The following is a 17,597-nucleotide window of genomic DNA, read 5'->3' on the forward strand; positions in this document are numbered from 1 at the left end:
TGGATAAATGTAATCCCATTTGATTTTGCAAAGGGTTTCGTGAGTTGGTACTTTCTTTGCAAATATAGATATAATATACACCCGTGCTTATGTACGCATAAACTGCCTTACATAGTATAAATATACACCATATATTATATACTCGTAATAGTGAATAATACTAAGACAAGAATTTTGTACATATCCTTAGATACACCACACGTACGGGAGATTCATAGATTCCTTGAGCGCGCGTAGGAAATTCGGATTCTCTAACTTTTTCTTCCTTCATCAAGCTTAAGGGCCCTTATTTTCTTGCATCGACTTAGTGTACATTTTAATCTTTCCGGGTGAATACGCTACTACTCTCTTGGTTCTTTTTTTATTTGAATAGAGAGAAGGAGAGACGAAAGATTATTATATAATCGAAATTATCATTTTAAGACAGAAGACTATATATATATTTAATTATATACAATAATTGTAATAAAAAGTTATAATATCGGTGGGATTTTACATACGAATACCGACATCTACGGACATCAAGCATACCAAGGAAAGAGCAACAAACACGTGGTAAGTGATTCTATTTACTCCATATTTGTGCTTTTATATGTATATATATATATTAATATTAGTACCTATTTATCGTTGATTAATTACCCCCTTTTTCCTACCTTGTGTGGTGTGTATTAGTACGAAAATCTACCAATGCTTCACTTAGGGCAATGTTTTCTCTCTCATTTGTGTTCTTCTTTTTTTTTTTTTTTGTATATATATAATTTGCAAGCTAGTTTATTGACCTTTAAGTTTTTTGAATTCTTCCTATGTGGCCTGTCAGCATATAAGCAAGCTATAAAGATGATTTCTTCCCATCAAAATTGACTCTGAATACCACTATCGTCTTTGACAAATTATAGTTGCTCATTTCTTATTCAAAACATATTTATTAATACTTTGTGACAGTCGCAAATTGTAATTAGCCAAAAGTCTTTGTTTATTTGAAGGGGACTATATCGGGGCCAATATATGTATCTTCAATCAAATAAAAATTCGAGGCTCTAGCTAAAACTCTTGGGTATCTACACTCATCCGACAAATTTAAATAGTGATCCTATAATTTACTCTAATATGTCTATGAACATTGGTCTCTATGAAGTAAAAAAATAATTGGGACTTCCTTTTTTTCTTGTGTCTTGTTCAGGATTGTTTTGATGTGGCACGCCATATATTTCTTCACTTATTATCCTCCTTTATCCCATACTCACCCAGTAGACGAGAACTAAGTTAGTTGTTCTACATACTAAATTTTCAGGATGCCAGAAACAAATAAATATACACATCTATATAAATAAGATATACCTAAATACATACATAAAAAAACAAGATTTCATTCCTTGTTATAGAGAGACAGGATTTCTATTTATACCAATGTGAAATGCAAAAAAAAAACCACGATATAAATTTTCTATAGGACAAGGATATTGATGTGTGTAGGTACATTGTATATGTTTGTCCACATACTATTTTATATACTTTACTGGACCAAGGCAATCTTAAAAGAAAGAAACATAATAATAAGTTATTAAAAAAAGAGGAAGAAAGCCAATTTAATCTTGGGTATGCTTATAATATATATAAAAAACAAGTTAACTCTATCAACAATGCTTGAACTTCTTATATGAACCAGGAGATTTTTTTTGTCATTTACATCATATTTGTACCATATTGTTATGGTACAAATATCTACATATTATAAAAAGCCACTAGTGGTGGCTTTTGGTCTAAAACCCATCTCAGACCTCTCAACACCATTATAACTTTCGTAAGACCAGACTAATTTGCGCCAAGTTACGTCTGGGCCCCTGGTCAATGACCTTTTTTTAGTAAATAAAAATGCTGTCCACAATTTCAGACTACGGTCTGGACCAAAATAATCAAGGTCTAGGCATTAGAAAGAGTAAGTGTTACTATACATCTAATGACGTAACTGGGGAAAGAAGACATTGGGATTGTCCCAATGGATTTTAAAAATTATAAGATTTCAGACGAAGGTCTGGACCAAAGTAATCAAAGTCTATACAACAAAGTATGTGGTTCAAAAGAGAGGCATTTTTGGGTGCATTACTATATAATGACGTCACGGAAGTGAAATAAACAATTTGGAATATCCGATCTGTAAGTATTATTTATACAGCAATTGGTGGGAATGGGCCAAAAAGTATTTTTTGTTTAGTACATTCCTTATCCATGAACTCAACACGATTTGATTCAACATATATATTCTTACAGCAGTGACGTCATTAGAATAATGTTTTATTTTCTACTCTCCAAGCCTTATTATACGTATATAGACTTTGGAAGTAATCTTGTTCTATAATAAATTACTTCAGACCGAACCGAACAAAAAATTACGTGTCGGATCGAGTCTCCACACTAATACTAATAGCTACAAATGTAGGCATAATGTCTATAGTGTAAGTATAGTGTTGTTGTTTTTTCTTCATTGTTATTTTGGGAGTGTTGGTTGTACATACGTAGATATGTGATAGACATAGAGCCATGATGATGCCCCAGGAGGAGGTGGAGAAGAGACAAAATAAGACTTACTTTCATTGAAGGCTGTTGAGAAGAGAGAGAGGGGGGAAGATGGTTTATGTTATTATGTGAAGCTATATATACCCATATATTAGACTGGCTCAAAGATTATATACTTTTGGGAATGTCTACTATCAAAAGTTATTCCTAGATATTTAAATATACACTGCAAATATTTGGAGGTTCCGCATCGCATTTGAAGTCATGAACTTTCATATTTTCCCTATTAATAACCCCCTTAAGCGCGTAAGAATTCAAATACTACCATTAACCTCTTAATAAATTTGATCCATTCAACTAAAAATATACACTGTGGCTATCATATAAAGTAATATAACTAAAATACTACCTAGTCATCAAAATAGCACTTTTATACATTCAATTACATTGCGGAACCTCAAAACTTTGTCTGACAGACCGGAAATTTGTTTTGTAGTCATTTTGTATTACGTTACAAGTTTCCTTACTCGTCTAATATGTATTATTTATTTTCAACTTTTTGAAGGAAAAAAAAAACCTTAAACGAACCACCCTAATATACATGTCTATTGACTGTCTCTCACCCCACTGTTATGCATCTCTAGGAACATATATATGTATGAAGTAGATATTCTACAACAACTTGTTCTCACCCCACTATAGCACCCCTCCCTTGCAATCATAGGTGCATAGATACACTCCTCTCCCTAACGAACTTGACCATAAAACTTTTAAAAAATAACTTTAACGGGCGTTGCCCGTTGCCAAATTTTGTCTGGACTTTCCTTCTCTTCTGATTATTCTCCTTCTCCTTATAAAGTCTGCTTTATCTCTAGGTATAAGCCACCTATAAACCTACTTATTAATAGTGTTGTGTCGGTACTAATGTACTTGGTCCAGTCGAGGACCAGTCTTTCAATATAATGGATTAATATTAATTCATTAGAATGAAAAACCTCAATAACGTTATGAGGTCTCAAGTTTTCATTTTTTTAAGGACTAAAAAGTTGGATTGGACTAGTTTTTAGATAAGGAACGACACAATATTAGTTATTAAATTATCCATTAAGATATAGGTATACATATATATGTCTTGTACAATTTGTGATTTTGAGCAAGGTGTAAACTTTACGAGAAGATTGATCAAGTTACAACCAAAAAATTAAATGAATATTTATAAATGAAGGATTTACCGAGTGGTCCATTAAATTCAAAAACCTTTGAATTTAAAAATTCAACAAAATATAATTTATTAAATTTCAATAGAATTTAAAAAAATAATACTATAAATAGATGTGTGTCTGAGTGTGTAACCGCCCTTATCGGCAATGATAGCTTCCAGGGCGTGGTGGAAAGCCTGGCACCCACTTCGGATGGAGTCCTCTATCTCAGCATCCCAGTGCTAACTGACAATAGGACTCGGTGTTTGGATGACACCATGACAGAGGAATACATCCGCAGTATGTGCCAGGCCTTCTGGCGCCCTTTTTCTTTGAGAGTAATTTTCTTGCGGGCCATCCTCCGTGCAGGGACTATTACAGATTATCAATATTTTTATTCAATAAGGGGGTGGATAATCCATCAGCAAACTAACTGGTCAACCAATCTCTTTACCTCATTTTAAAATAATCCTAATAAAGAAAGAATATTCTAGATGTATAAGATTTTCAGGGTCGTCATAAGGAGGGGGGGGGGGGATCAACATGTATACATACTTATACCTAGATAATATTTCCAATATTATCTAGCCATTTTCAAAGCCATATGTATGAAAACAATATAAAAAGGGCTGGAGATGTATCCTACATATATTTAGGGTCATCTTCATTATCAACAGAGTCCCTTCCATAGAGAATAGGTGTTTATTGTAATTTTCTTCTTTTTTGGGAAAAAAAGTTTATTATTTTTCAGAAGAAAATAATAAAATAAAAATAAACCAAGTTCTTGAGTAAAAAAAAAAATAATAATAAAAAATCATTGAAAACTTTCTCCGCGTCATACCTGGAAGTTGGATAAATCTACACACATTTATACATATATTTATATACCTAGTAGTTTGTAAAAATAGTAGTACATACTACTACATGGTATAATAGTAGTAGTGGATAGGTTATGACGCAAGGGGAAAAAAACAACTTATACTTCCCTCAATTTGAGCGCAATTTTTTTTTTTTTTTTTTTTTTTTTTTTTTTTTTTTTGTGGACTCATTTGATGGCAATAAATACACATAAAACGTGGTGTGTCCACCTTTGGAATATTGTATATATTTCTCTAAAAATGCACTAATATCTACTAGTCCTCAAAAATCGGTCTGACACAAAGTTGAGTGCCTTAATGCATCCAGGATGGTGGCTTACAGGGATTGAGTGTGAGTCTCAAGTTGGTCTAAACGATAGCGTTTTTTATCAAAAAATCAAAGGTTGTAGTCCCAATTTAAAATTAGAAGGCGTAGTAAAAATAAATCTATTATTTTTAATGGATTTTTCCTCCCCCCATTAATGTTTATCACCTAGGCAATCAAAAAATGGTGTACATGACGATCAGACTCGACGATTTCCATTATTTTATCCACATTTTCGATTTTGCTTCTTTGACATCAAAATTACCAGAAGAGAATTCACGAAAACAAAACTTTGCGTGATTGGCTGCTACAATATCTGTACCATAAATACTATTCACATTTTCAGCGGCTTGGCATGCGTTTTCACATTGTTTTAAGAAAAAATCGAAATATGGTGTATTTTCTCTTTGCTGGTGTCTATCATTGACGTGGATCAAACAATCCTGCGTATTACAAGCACAAAATTGTCAAAAAAAGTTTTTTTTGTACAATATCCTATATCTTAACTCCATCCAGCGTCAACCCATCCTAATTATACTACTCGTAATAGACATTACTAAAACCATCTATTGGCAAAAAAAAAAGACCAGTAACGGTCCTGACTAAATCAAATAAAATGATATTGCAACAATGAATGCCAAAATAACGGTTTATAAATTAGGTCTGTTTTTTGTTGTTATTGAAGTTGGTATTGATGATTCCCCATTAATACTTGACCAATAAATACTAATACTGAAAAAGTTCCATGGAGCCCCCCCACGGTGATTACGGCCCCGTTTAATAATTTCAAATGAGCGTTATGGGTAATCATGAATGAAATATATACTGTAGTATTTAGACACATAAAATAATTAATTGATGATTTTAAATATCATAATTTTCTAAATATCTTCAATGCCATTAAATGTTTAATGGCAATTGTTTTAAATTATCGTCAGATAAGGATATGATCCTTTTTAATATGTACTATTTAAAAAATAAGCTAGAAAACTAAAGTTTTTAGAGTGCGAAGTGAAGGCGGGAGCGACTGGATATAGTACTTCTAGAATTAATTAATAATGATAATTATTCAATATCCTTGTAAGAATTTGGTACTTGTTATATAGTTTTTGAAGGAGAATATACTGTAAGCAGCCTTTAGGTCCTTGTGAGATATGACAGACGCGGAGGCACCTACAATTTTTATATTGCTTGTAATGCGCCTTTATCTAAGAATGGCGATTGAGTGCCTTTCATTTCTAATCTATCGTGCATATATATTCCGAATATCTTTTGTACTTAATGAATGAAAAAAAAAACGATACAAATTTAATAGATAAATTATTTCTGTCAATTGGAGACTTTTTATTAAAATTTCTTGGGTGGGCAGGACGGGTTTAGATGTGTTATTTGAAATTAAATTTTGAAATGTATTTTCAAAAAAAAAAAAAGTTTAAAATAAATTCTAATCAAAAAAAGGAATAAAAAGTATCACATTTATCTTTGCCCTAGGCCCTGCTTAAAGTCAAATCGAGCCTGGGTGTGAGTTGAGCTTCTTAAAAATATTTATAATTAATTATTTTCAAACAGTAGTTCTCAAACTTTTTCTACATAGTGGTGTGTCCCCTGAGAAAATATAAAAACCCCTTTGCGACTTCCTTACTTTTCATTATTTTCGTCCACGTACAATTACAGGGCCTACCATTTCACTATCACAGTTTGGGAACAAATTCACGTTAGAGCCTTCATTTGATTTATGAAGCTAGTGTTTTTCGATATGATCGTAATAAATACCGTGGTACTGACGCATTTGAAAGGGTAATTATACTAAACTAATATTGAAACCGGTACTTTCGGCTCCTCCATTTCATACAAAATCGGTCCATCAATGACGAAAGCCCCTCCCCCTAAAAATAAATAAATATATATATTTATAATCCAGCGGACGCCCCTGTACCCATATTGGTATTGTAATAACACATACTTTATAGTGTGCGTCCATCCTTATTTAGGACTGAAGACTGCAGCTCCCTCCAGCTCAGTCTGGTCCAGTTCAGTCATAAAATTTATAAATATAATGAATCATATTATGTTTTTTTATTCTGACCCTTGGCTGTAATTTGCGGTAACTTTGACGGATTAATCATCATAATTGAAGAGTCGAAAAGGAAGATAGCTAATTCATGAATTAGTTCAAGAGTAGAAGAATGTAATCCAGACTTATTTATGGCAAGAAAAATCATTCTTGCCGGCTTTTGTATTGACCGGCTTCATAGATTAACAAATAAAACCTTTATTTTTATGACTGCTGCAAAATGAGTATTTGTTTATTTACTTTTGTAAGCTCTGTTAATATATATATATATATGTACACTTATGTGTATAATGGGTTTATGTACATACATTGAGGAAACTTTCTATATACATGAATGATATATATATATTGTAAAAAAATGTTGGGTCATACATAGGTAGTAGTGAGCTAGAGGAAAAAAAAAGAAAATAGCAAAAAACATTGAATGGAATTTTCGGTCATGACAGTGCGTTTTTCCCCAACCCCTTGTTATTTAATCTTCAAATATATGTTGCCAGTCAACACAAAAGCAAGCTACAATATTCAGATTACATTTGTTATCTTTTACAACGTATATTTGTCAATTTCTATTAATAAATTATTTTAATTAGCTCTTTGGGTACCCTGCAAACGGCACTTGAAATAGCAAAAAATCTACATCGCAACTACCAAGGGGTGTGGACGGGATTTTTTTTGGGGGGGGGAAATTTTTCGAAAAAAAAAAATCCAAAAGGTACATTTTTTTTTTAAATATTCAAAATTTCAATTTCAAATATAGAATTTTTTTCAAAAAAAAGTCGAAAATCCAAATTTGTTCACATAACATTAAATTTTTGGAAAAAAATTCAAAAGTTAGATTTTGAATATTAAATTTTTCAATAAAAAAATCCAAAATCCACAGCAATTTACGTAAAATTAAATGTTTTGGAGAAAAAAAATTCAAACATTCATATTCAAATATTACATTTTCTAATAAAAAGCCAAAATACCTTAATTCGGCAGTGGGGGCAACAGCCCCTTCAGCCCACCCTTGTGAACGCCCCATACATTGGGTCAAAAAAGTATTTTTATTCAAACAAAGGTTTTAAACTATATTTAAAACTATTTAGTATCTACACTCATCCCACAAATTTGAATACTATGGCCATAATGGACTCAATTATGCATTTAAAACATTGGGCCGTAGGTATTATATATTTTATATGAATGGTGATTTATTCTTTTGCTTGATTCTTATTTAAGATTGTTTTTATGTTGACGCACCACCTATAAGAAAATGGGTGGCTCATTGGGGTTACTGTATTATTGCACAACAATTTGCTAAAGAATAGTAAGTCATTAAAGTAGGCACCAAGGTAGATACTACGAGTGGAAATGTTCTTATACAATGTACATGACTTAGAAGAAGGTGTTTCCTTTTTTTCTATTTCTTTTTTTTGCAGTCCATGGCTTTGGCAATATTTTTTTTTTTTAAATATATATAATAAAGGCCTCAGTACATAGAATCATGACATTTTTTTAACTTTCATTATTAATATGTATATATGTGATGTGGTTGAATAGATTATTTAATAAATATTGTAAGATATTTATTTATTCACGTCCATTCCCTAAAAAAAAACATCAATGTTTTCTTTCTTCAAGGATATATTATTTATATAGTATGTTTCTCGGTCACTTATTTCATATATGTTAAATAATAATAGGATATGTCATATTCTAATATAAAATTTTTCCTCTATGTGATAATAATAATTTAAAAAAAAAAACATTGGATTTTTTTTTCTACTTTTAAGAAATAAACAACTTCTTCGACTACTTCTCTTCTCTTAAGTCTTCAAAATAATAAAAAATAACTATCATACCAACGTCCTTCCTTCCTTCTTCTTGACTTTTTATTATTCTTCTACCAAACTTTCACCAAAGAGAAGAATAATAATAACATATAGAAAATTTTGAGTGCCAAAATGTCTGCATGCATAAAAGGGACCTCCTCAATGTTTGTATACTTAATGTTAGTAATGAGACGATTTGCGATTCCAATCCTTATTTATAACTTTCCTAGGCTATAAAAAAATATTGCCTCTCCAAAATTAAGGAATTTTTGCTTTTATAAAAAAAATTAATACTTGAAATTTTTTCAATAAATTTAACATTTGAAATTTAATTACACTTTTCAAATTTCGTTCCAAAATTTTATTTTCTGTAAATAACTATGTATTAATATTTGAATTTTTCCCCAAAAAAAAAAAAAAAAAAAAAATTTAAACAGTTGCAGATTTTTGAATATTTTTTTTCAAAAAAAAAAATTTATCTTTTAAAAACAGCCATTGTTTTTTGAATTTTTTTTCCCAAAAACTTAGTTTTTGTGAATAGTTGTAAATTTTTGAAAAAAATTTAAATATCAAATTGTATATTTAAAATTTTTTTTTACAAAAAATTTAATCTTTTAAAAACAGCCATGGTTTTTTGAATTTTTTCCAACACTTAGTTTTTGTGAATAGTTGTAAATTTTTGAAGAAAATTTAAATATCAAACTGTATATTTAAATAAATATTTTTTTAATTTAATCTTTTATAAACAGCCATTGTTTTTTGAATTTTTTTTCCAAAAACTTAGTTTTTGTGAATAGTTGTAAATTTTTGAAAAAAATTTAAATATCAAATTGTATATTTAAATTTTTATTTTTCAAAAAATTTAATCTTTCAAATTTTTGGATTTTTTTTCTTCAAAAATTCCAAAAACCAAGCACCTTCCTTCCTAAAATATAATCCTGTGGACGCCCTTGATAGTAAAATTGTATTTCTTAACTATTATATAAAATATTGAAGAATCAGAACCGACTTTGGTAATTTTTTCTAGAATTGAATCGGTATCGATATTGTTTTTTGTTTTTTTTAATTGTCCCCTCAGTTCTTAATTTGCTATATATTCGTAATTAGCCCTATAAAGATTAGTAAACAATCCTATTATTGGTGCCTTGTTTTTTGAATAGTTGTTGAAAATCTTCAAAAGCTTGGTGTTGTGGGTTGTCAAATAAGTTGAAACCCCTAGACTTTCAAATATTGGCTAATTTTTAAATAGGAGGGTGGGTAACCTACTATGAGCTGTACAAATATGATTTATGCAAATCATTTAAGTTCAGATGACGTTATTAAAGGTCGATGTTCATAATTTTACAACACAGCTGACGTCATGATTAATTAATCTATGAAGCTGAATAATAAATTTTATAAATCCAAAATGTTTTTCTTTTGTAATACAGATTCAGCCCTAATTTTTCTTTGGAAACGATCTAGATCAAATTTTTCTTAGAGATCCGTCCAGATGGAACTTCTTTAAAGGATCGAATTAGTTCGATTACTTTAAAATCATAACGATGTCTGACCTTTCTAGGCTTTGCAGGCCAAGCCCAAAACTAGGAAATATATAAACATAAATTCTTCGGTTTCAATTTATGGACAAACTTCCTCCCTATTCCGATTTTTGATTTGTAATTTATTTAAGACATCATATTACTTTATTGTTCCGATGTTTATATTTTTTAAATACAGGTGACGTCATCAACAATTCATCTATAGAATCCGGCTATATCAAATTTTAGATAGGACTGATAAAGTGCGATTTTTCTATTTCCTCTATGGGATCAATCTAAAGCGATTTTTTCTTTGTGACCGCTATAGACCAAAGATTTTTATGGGGAGGAATTAATTTGGTCCAATTAAAATTAGAATGGTCTCAGGGCGGTCTTGGATCGTCCGACTGAATCCTAAAACTACTTTTTATAAAATACTTTTGGGAGAGAAGACCTTTTTTTATTAAGAGATTTATAAATTTCTTCAACTTTTTAAAATTTCCCGCCCTAGAGTATCCTCACTTGGGATCTATGAACTACCATATTCATCCTGCTTTCTCGAACTCTCTTACGTAATAATTTATAATGACACTCAGACCCATACATAATTATACTAAGAATAACGACAAGAAGTTGTTGTTTTTTTATTTTACTATTTAAGAAACCTTAATTTTGAAGTAATTATTGAAGGTTTCACTTCATAACCTTTAGCCTCCTTCCTTTATTCCATTCGTCCTCATCTTAAATAATATATTCTTGTAGCAAAAATACATCTAGACTCATTTAACGACATTTATTATTAATTTAACTAAACTTTCTAATGATGAAATATATTTTTACCTACCTATGAGGTACATCATAATGTTATACATTTTTTTTTTTTTGTATTCCCTTGTGGATCTGCTCAAATGATATTTATCTCTCCTCATACAAAATTCACACGGGGATTTCTTACGATGTATGTAAGTATCACATTTTATGCAGGGGAACAACGAAAGTTGTACATAGTTAAAAATTACATCACTGTGAACAGGGCACACAAAAATAAAAATATAATAAGTAAAACAATAAAAGTGAAAACATGTTTTTCGCATGAATTTCATTACTCTTCATAAATGACGTAAACCATCTTTATTTATTTTTTTCCTTTTTTTTTCTCTTCTCTTACTTACTCACATCCACTTTGGTAGGTATTTTGTAAAAGGGTTGGTTTAAATTTTTATGGGAGTGCCTATCTCCGTCCTTCCACCTTGATTATCGTGAAGATTTCCCTTATGAGCAAGAAAAAGAATAAGGAGAATCATTGGCCCAAAACATTAGTTGATTGATCTTTGAGAGTTTTGCAAAGAAAGGATTGTATAATGTGGATTCGAGTAACACTCCAACTCACTAAAAAAAACTTCATTTGACTCGAGCCAACAACTTCCTGGAAAATTATTCGAACTTACACGAAATGTTATTTGAAAACTCCATTAAAGTCAAATGAGGGCCACATTTGTTCTGCCATTACATTTGTATCAACTTTTGTACCCACACATTTTTTATCTATTATATTTTGTCAAACTGCACCCATAGATATTTGAAAAAAGGAAATGCATCATATCTACGCGATGATGAAAACTATTTATACTCTAAGATGGCATGTGTAAGTGTGGTCGAGACAATGGAAGGGAATGCCCACATAAGGGATGAAGATGGGCTGGCACGACAAAAGTGGAGGGATCAAATATCTAGCGTCCGAATAAATGACGATGGGATTCAGGGGTCATCAAGATGAGCAAAGATTAGGGACAAGAAAAAAGAAATATATGAAATATATGTGCAAAATACAATTACATAACGGACAAAAAAGAATATATATCACTTTTGGCTGATTGTATGTAAAATACATAAATTAATTATAAGATAAGTATGTGGTGTGAAATCATTAGTACTAACTTTAATTACATAGTATATAAGGTCTGAATGTGTTCATACTCAATTTTCATACATATGGTATATATAGTAAACTGTGAGCTAACTGAGCTGAGACACAAGGGATTTGGTACAAATGTCTTGATACAAATGTCGTGGTTACAAATATTGCAGATACATATGTCTGGATACAAATGTGGCAGAATCGTTCATAATTAGGGATATAAAACCTTAACACTTTTTGGCTGTGAGATTTTTTGTTGTTGCCATGTTCAACAAGTTTTAGTTTTATTTTCTAAAACGGTTACGTTACAATTCTTTCATTCTTGAGGAAGGAATCTCCAAGTATAAAATGGGTGTGCTCAGAATCATGGAGAGACCCAGGGCCGTCTGCAGGATTATTTATATATAATTGGTGAGAGGGTTGGTTTTAGAATTTTTTTCTGAAAAAAATTTCCAAAAATTAAAATTTCTTAGAATATGATTTGAAAAATTAAATTTTTTCTAAAAAAATTTCAAAAATCCACAGCTATTCACAAAAAATATTTTTTTTGTAAAAAAAATTTCAGAAATCCATAGCCATTCTCAAAAAGTTAAATTTTGGGAAAAAGTTTCTAAAACCCTCAGCTGTTCACAAAAATTTTCAAATAGTACATTTTCTAGTAAAAAGCAAAAATTCTTTCATTTGGAGGGGGCTACAGCCCTTCCAGTTAACCACCTGCGGACGCCTCTGAGTTCTACTTTTTAGGGAGCCTTGAGACTAAGTCCTTCTTGAACTATGAGCAGGATCGAGATAGGAGTAACTCCTGTCTCGAACATTAATTGATAGGGATTTGAGCTTGAGTTTATATTTTTCTTCTTATAGCTACTTGCAGCTAATTTAATGAAAGGTCACGACAGCTACCTCCTCTACTCCAAGACATTCCTCAAATTGTCCGGCCTACCATCTTAATTATCGGTTTTTTTTAAACATAACCAAAATAACAACTTACAACCCCATTAATAGCCATGTATATATTGCAATCAAAATTAATTTGATGGATGCTGTTTTATGGATACACCTTATAAATATTTTATAAAAGCGGATACATTATTTGATTAATAATGGACTGCCTGTCTCATGGAGATATTCAAACACTTAGTTGTTGAACTTAGACTATATCAATTCAAAGAAACCGTATTTTTCTTTGCCTGATGCCTTTACATAGCTCGGCTGAATATTCAATCTGTCACGAGCTTTCTTTATTTACCCGAGGATAGTAGCGCCACCTTGAGGTCATTATTGTTATATTAACAACTTTGTACATCAGTGCCATTTTGCAGTTATTAATATTATAGTTTGATCATGATTTATTACATAAGTTTGAACGACCTGCGTAGTTTAGTATTCGACTCCAACACTATTATTATAGATATACATTTATATTACTACTAGGAAAATAAAACATATGGACGTCAGTTGTGAACAATTATAATTAAAATCATAATTTTCCATAGGTATATTATGTACCTAGTCGTCATTAGTCAGTCCATGATTGAAATATTGTGTTATTATTTTATGTAATAACAACTTTTTACACAAGATTACAAAATTATTTTCCTTTCATTTCAAAGAAGAAAGAGAGAGAAAGATAGAAAACACACTTTATTAAATGAATGAAGTTGATTTTTTGTAGACCATTGAGTAAGTTTTTTACCTTGTTTTTATTTATAAAAATATGTATTCATATATATTATTATGTTTCTTGAAAGAGCCACACGCATGCCAATTGAAGATAGGTTCATGATTTCCATTCATTCATTCAATAATGTGTGCAATGACTGACATGCCATCAGCAACGCTATGATTTTTTACATAGTAAATGCTGGTAAATTAACACAAAAGCTATTCCCAACAAAAATAATGAAAAAAATAATCGTGGTGCGTCAATATAAACCCAATCTAAAAATATAAAAAAATCCCTATTTCTTTACAGTGAAATATACACTCCAATATTTCATAGACATATTTTTGTCAATTATCGACTTATTATTCAAAACTGTGGGATAAGTTTAGATGCCCAAGAACTTGACCTATAGTTTTGTACCTTTACTTGATTTAATATTGTTTCCGATATTACCTATATGAGAACATCCATCCAGTTCTCCTTCTTTTATTGTTACAATTACATATTTGTGACTACTTTAACTGGAACTTGATACACCCAAAGGATGAATGTTTATTTTTTTTTCATAGAAATTAAAGATTATTTGTCAAAGAATACAAATACTCAATTTTGAGAAAATCACTCAATTTTGCTTCTGTGTGGACGCACCAGAAATGTTCAATACACTTTTTTATACCATAAAAGAGTTATTTATAAGTTTTGAAGGTATTCATTTCCGTGATTATTAATAAGACAAAAAAACAAAACTGAAGAAATAGTAGCAGAAAACTTATAAATTTAATTCATTTAAAGCAACTTATTCAATCTAAAGAAGCTGTCATTTAACACTATGTCGGCTAAACGAGTTTGGAATGAGCTGTAATCTAGTCGGTTGTGCCTCCGATACTTCTTGGATAATTTGATGAGGAAATTCCAAATTCTACAAGGAAAAAACCTTGACTTCTGACTCTAGATAAACAAATCTATACAAAATAATCAAGGGAGCTCAGATCTGGACTTAAAGGAAGTTTATTTCAACATTTCCAGAGCCTAAAATATATTCCTGTGAACGCTCCTAGAATCCTCCCATCACTATTAAACATTAAATACATATAAAAATACCAGTGTCTCTCAGTGGATTCTTTCGTATAACTACGTATTGTTGACATTTAGTAATCATTTTTTTTTTTGAAAATATTTGAAAAATGTGGTACCTATAGCCAAATAACTCATAGACCTATATCTGTCGTTAAATGTAATTTAAAGTGAGTCAAAGAATGAATCAGAAATGGACGTTAATTATTATTTGTCAAAGAATAGATAATCCATAATTAATTAAAAGAAAATCCTTCCAGCTCGCTTTTGTATTGGCGCGTCACATATATTTATTCATATACAGCAATATAATATGTTATCTTAAAGAAAGTCCTTTTTTTATTTTGTTGTTGTTTTCTCACTTCCCTTTAATATATTTTTTTCTTTTTGTGATGGGTGGTCGAAGAAAAACTTTATAAAAAAATTACCTGTATTAAATTTACTCACGATCCTACTCTGAAAAAGGGAGTGAAGGAGGGGTCATACAATAAAACTTTCTTTAATATATTTTTTTTAATAACAAAACATTATAAGTACTTTTATATTAATAACTACATATTATTATATATAATATTGCTCTCGACTTACAATTAAGGATTCATTGCAAAAATAGATCAGATTTATTTAATTATGACTCTAATTAGATATTATAGTACTTGTGTTGTTCAGTAGACCGGAAATATAATAGCACTGGTGGACTAACTATTGTTGAGACTTTTGGTTTCTGAACCAAGAAATATCCCACTATCAAAGCTGGCCACCAATTCCAATTGATTTCAATTTGTACTGAAGACCAACATTGTCAAATGTTTTACTAAATTCAAAACAAAGTCCCATGACTTTCCTAACAGCAAAACTAATTCCCAATGAAAAATCAGATTCGATGTGAATGATCTCTTTGTTGGGAAGACCGGATATTTTTTAGTTTCGGTCTTAAGTAGGGGTGTACCGATACATCAGAATCGGCAAAAATATGCCTTTTTTTAAGTATGAGTTATCAGAGTCGGCTCAATAATGGGAGACCCTACAAGGGCGTCCTCGTGGGATATAGGGACTCTCCCCATAAAAGGAATTTTACAAGAAATGTTTTCGTAATTCGGTCAAATTATGTAACAGAGCGAAATATAATATATATATATTTTTTTTAATTTAATGCATTATTAAGCAAAAAAATAATTAGTTCTAATTTTATTATTTCAAATGGCAGACAAATAAAAGGAAGTGGGGATCATAGTATAGACTAGCCCATACTTAAGACTAGGGACTCCTACCTGAAAGGGCCTCGGATAAAACTATGTTTTCTTTAATTTTTATTTTAACATATAACCAGTGCAAAAATAATAGATCTACATCACAAAATTCAAGTCCATCCATTAAAAATGAAAATATTTTCAGTAGTACAGGCAATATAATAATTGAGCCAACCTGGAATAAATTGACTTTTGAGCACAGAGAAGAACTAAATTTTAAAATAAATTTAATTTGAAATAATTTTAACTCATTATAGTCATCTTTAGGAAAGATATATTTTTGTCTTTTTTGTCGAATCTTAATTTAAAAAAGTTAAAGATTAAAGAAAGTCAATCCTTTTCTGATTAGTTTATGTAATTCCTTTATACATAATAAAAAAGAATCGGAATTGTTCATAAAGATGGTATCGAAATCGGCTAAAATTTTGGTATTGCTACATTCTTCGTCTTAATAGATTTTTCCAGACTGATTTGGAGCGATATTTGTGTCCAAACTACGAACACAGATAGTAGATCGAAATGTAATCGTTTTCAAATCGTGGACATTTTTTTTCATAATTGGCGGAGCAACTTTCTTCGGTGTTAATCTATTAACAGATTTTTTCCATATCCACCTGATTTATGATCGTAAAAATATGATTTATGCAACACAATTTACGTCAAATGACGTTATTGTAAGTTGATGTCGATGTGATAATATAATTTTTTTTGAAATTTCAATGAAACAATTCATCTATTTATTTCCATGTACCGAATATCAAATGAGACAAATCCAGAAAGATTTTTTGTATTACCGATTCAGACCAGTTCAAACCGAATTTCTGTAAAGAATTAGTTCAGTACACTAAAAATCATAACAGAACGAACCCCAACTCCAGTATTGACGCATTTAAAACGATATTTTACTAAATTGTCATTGAATTAAATATTTTCAGCTTCATTACGTTATAAAAATATTGGGCCGTCGATGACGTACCCTTCAATGGATTTCCTTGGTGATTTTTGCTTTTTTTATAAAAAGGATCATTTGGATCTGTTGTTTTTTTTTTTTATGAAAATATTTCATACTGTCTTCCTATATATTTTAATTTTTTTAAATAGTTTTATGGAGATTTTTTTCCAGTGCAATGGTATAGAGGTATTGAGCACGAGTATTTTAGGAATTTATAAAAAAAAAGTATCTGGATGTCTAGGATAGGATAAAAATTGAAGACGTGTCAATGGAAAAGAGGAAGGTTGGTCACCCTCAAGCTTTAAAACAAAGTAGCGAAACGCAATTGTACTTTGGAAGTTTGAAGAGATACATGTTTGTGGAGTTATCGGTTTCCTACACAAGATGTCCATTTTAAAAATACCTCACAGATGACGTCATTGTATCATTTTTTG

At 30.5% G+C, this 17,597-nt stretch overlaps 1 protein-coding gene across 1 annotated transcript in view; it reads left to right on the plus strand.

Moving 5' to 3' along the window:
- The first annotated feature begins 306 nt into the window (after positions 1-306).
- The window catches only part of LOC121118493 (uncharacterized), a 36,348-nt gene continuing 19,057 nt past the window's right edge, over positions 307-17,597 (plus strand). Inside the window, exon 1 of the mRNA XM_040713075.2 lies at positions 307-555. The gene's annotated coding sequence lies outside the window, so the exon portion shown is untranslated. The remainder of the gene's footprint in view (positions 556-17,597) is intronic.

The sequence above is a fragment of the Lepeophtheirus salmonis genome, chromosome 5, assembly GCF_016086655.4.
Source record: "Lepeophtheirus salmonis chromosome 5, UVic_Lsal_1.4, whole genome shotgun sequence".
In the NCBI taxonomy this organism is placed as follows: domain Eukaryota; kingdom Metazoa; phylum Arthropoda; class Copepoda; order Siphonostomatoida; family Caligidae; genus Lepeophtheirus; species Lepeophtheirus salmonis.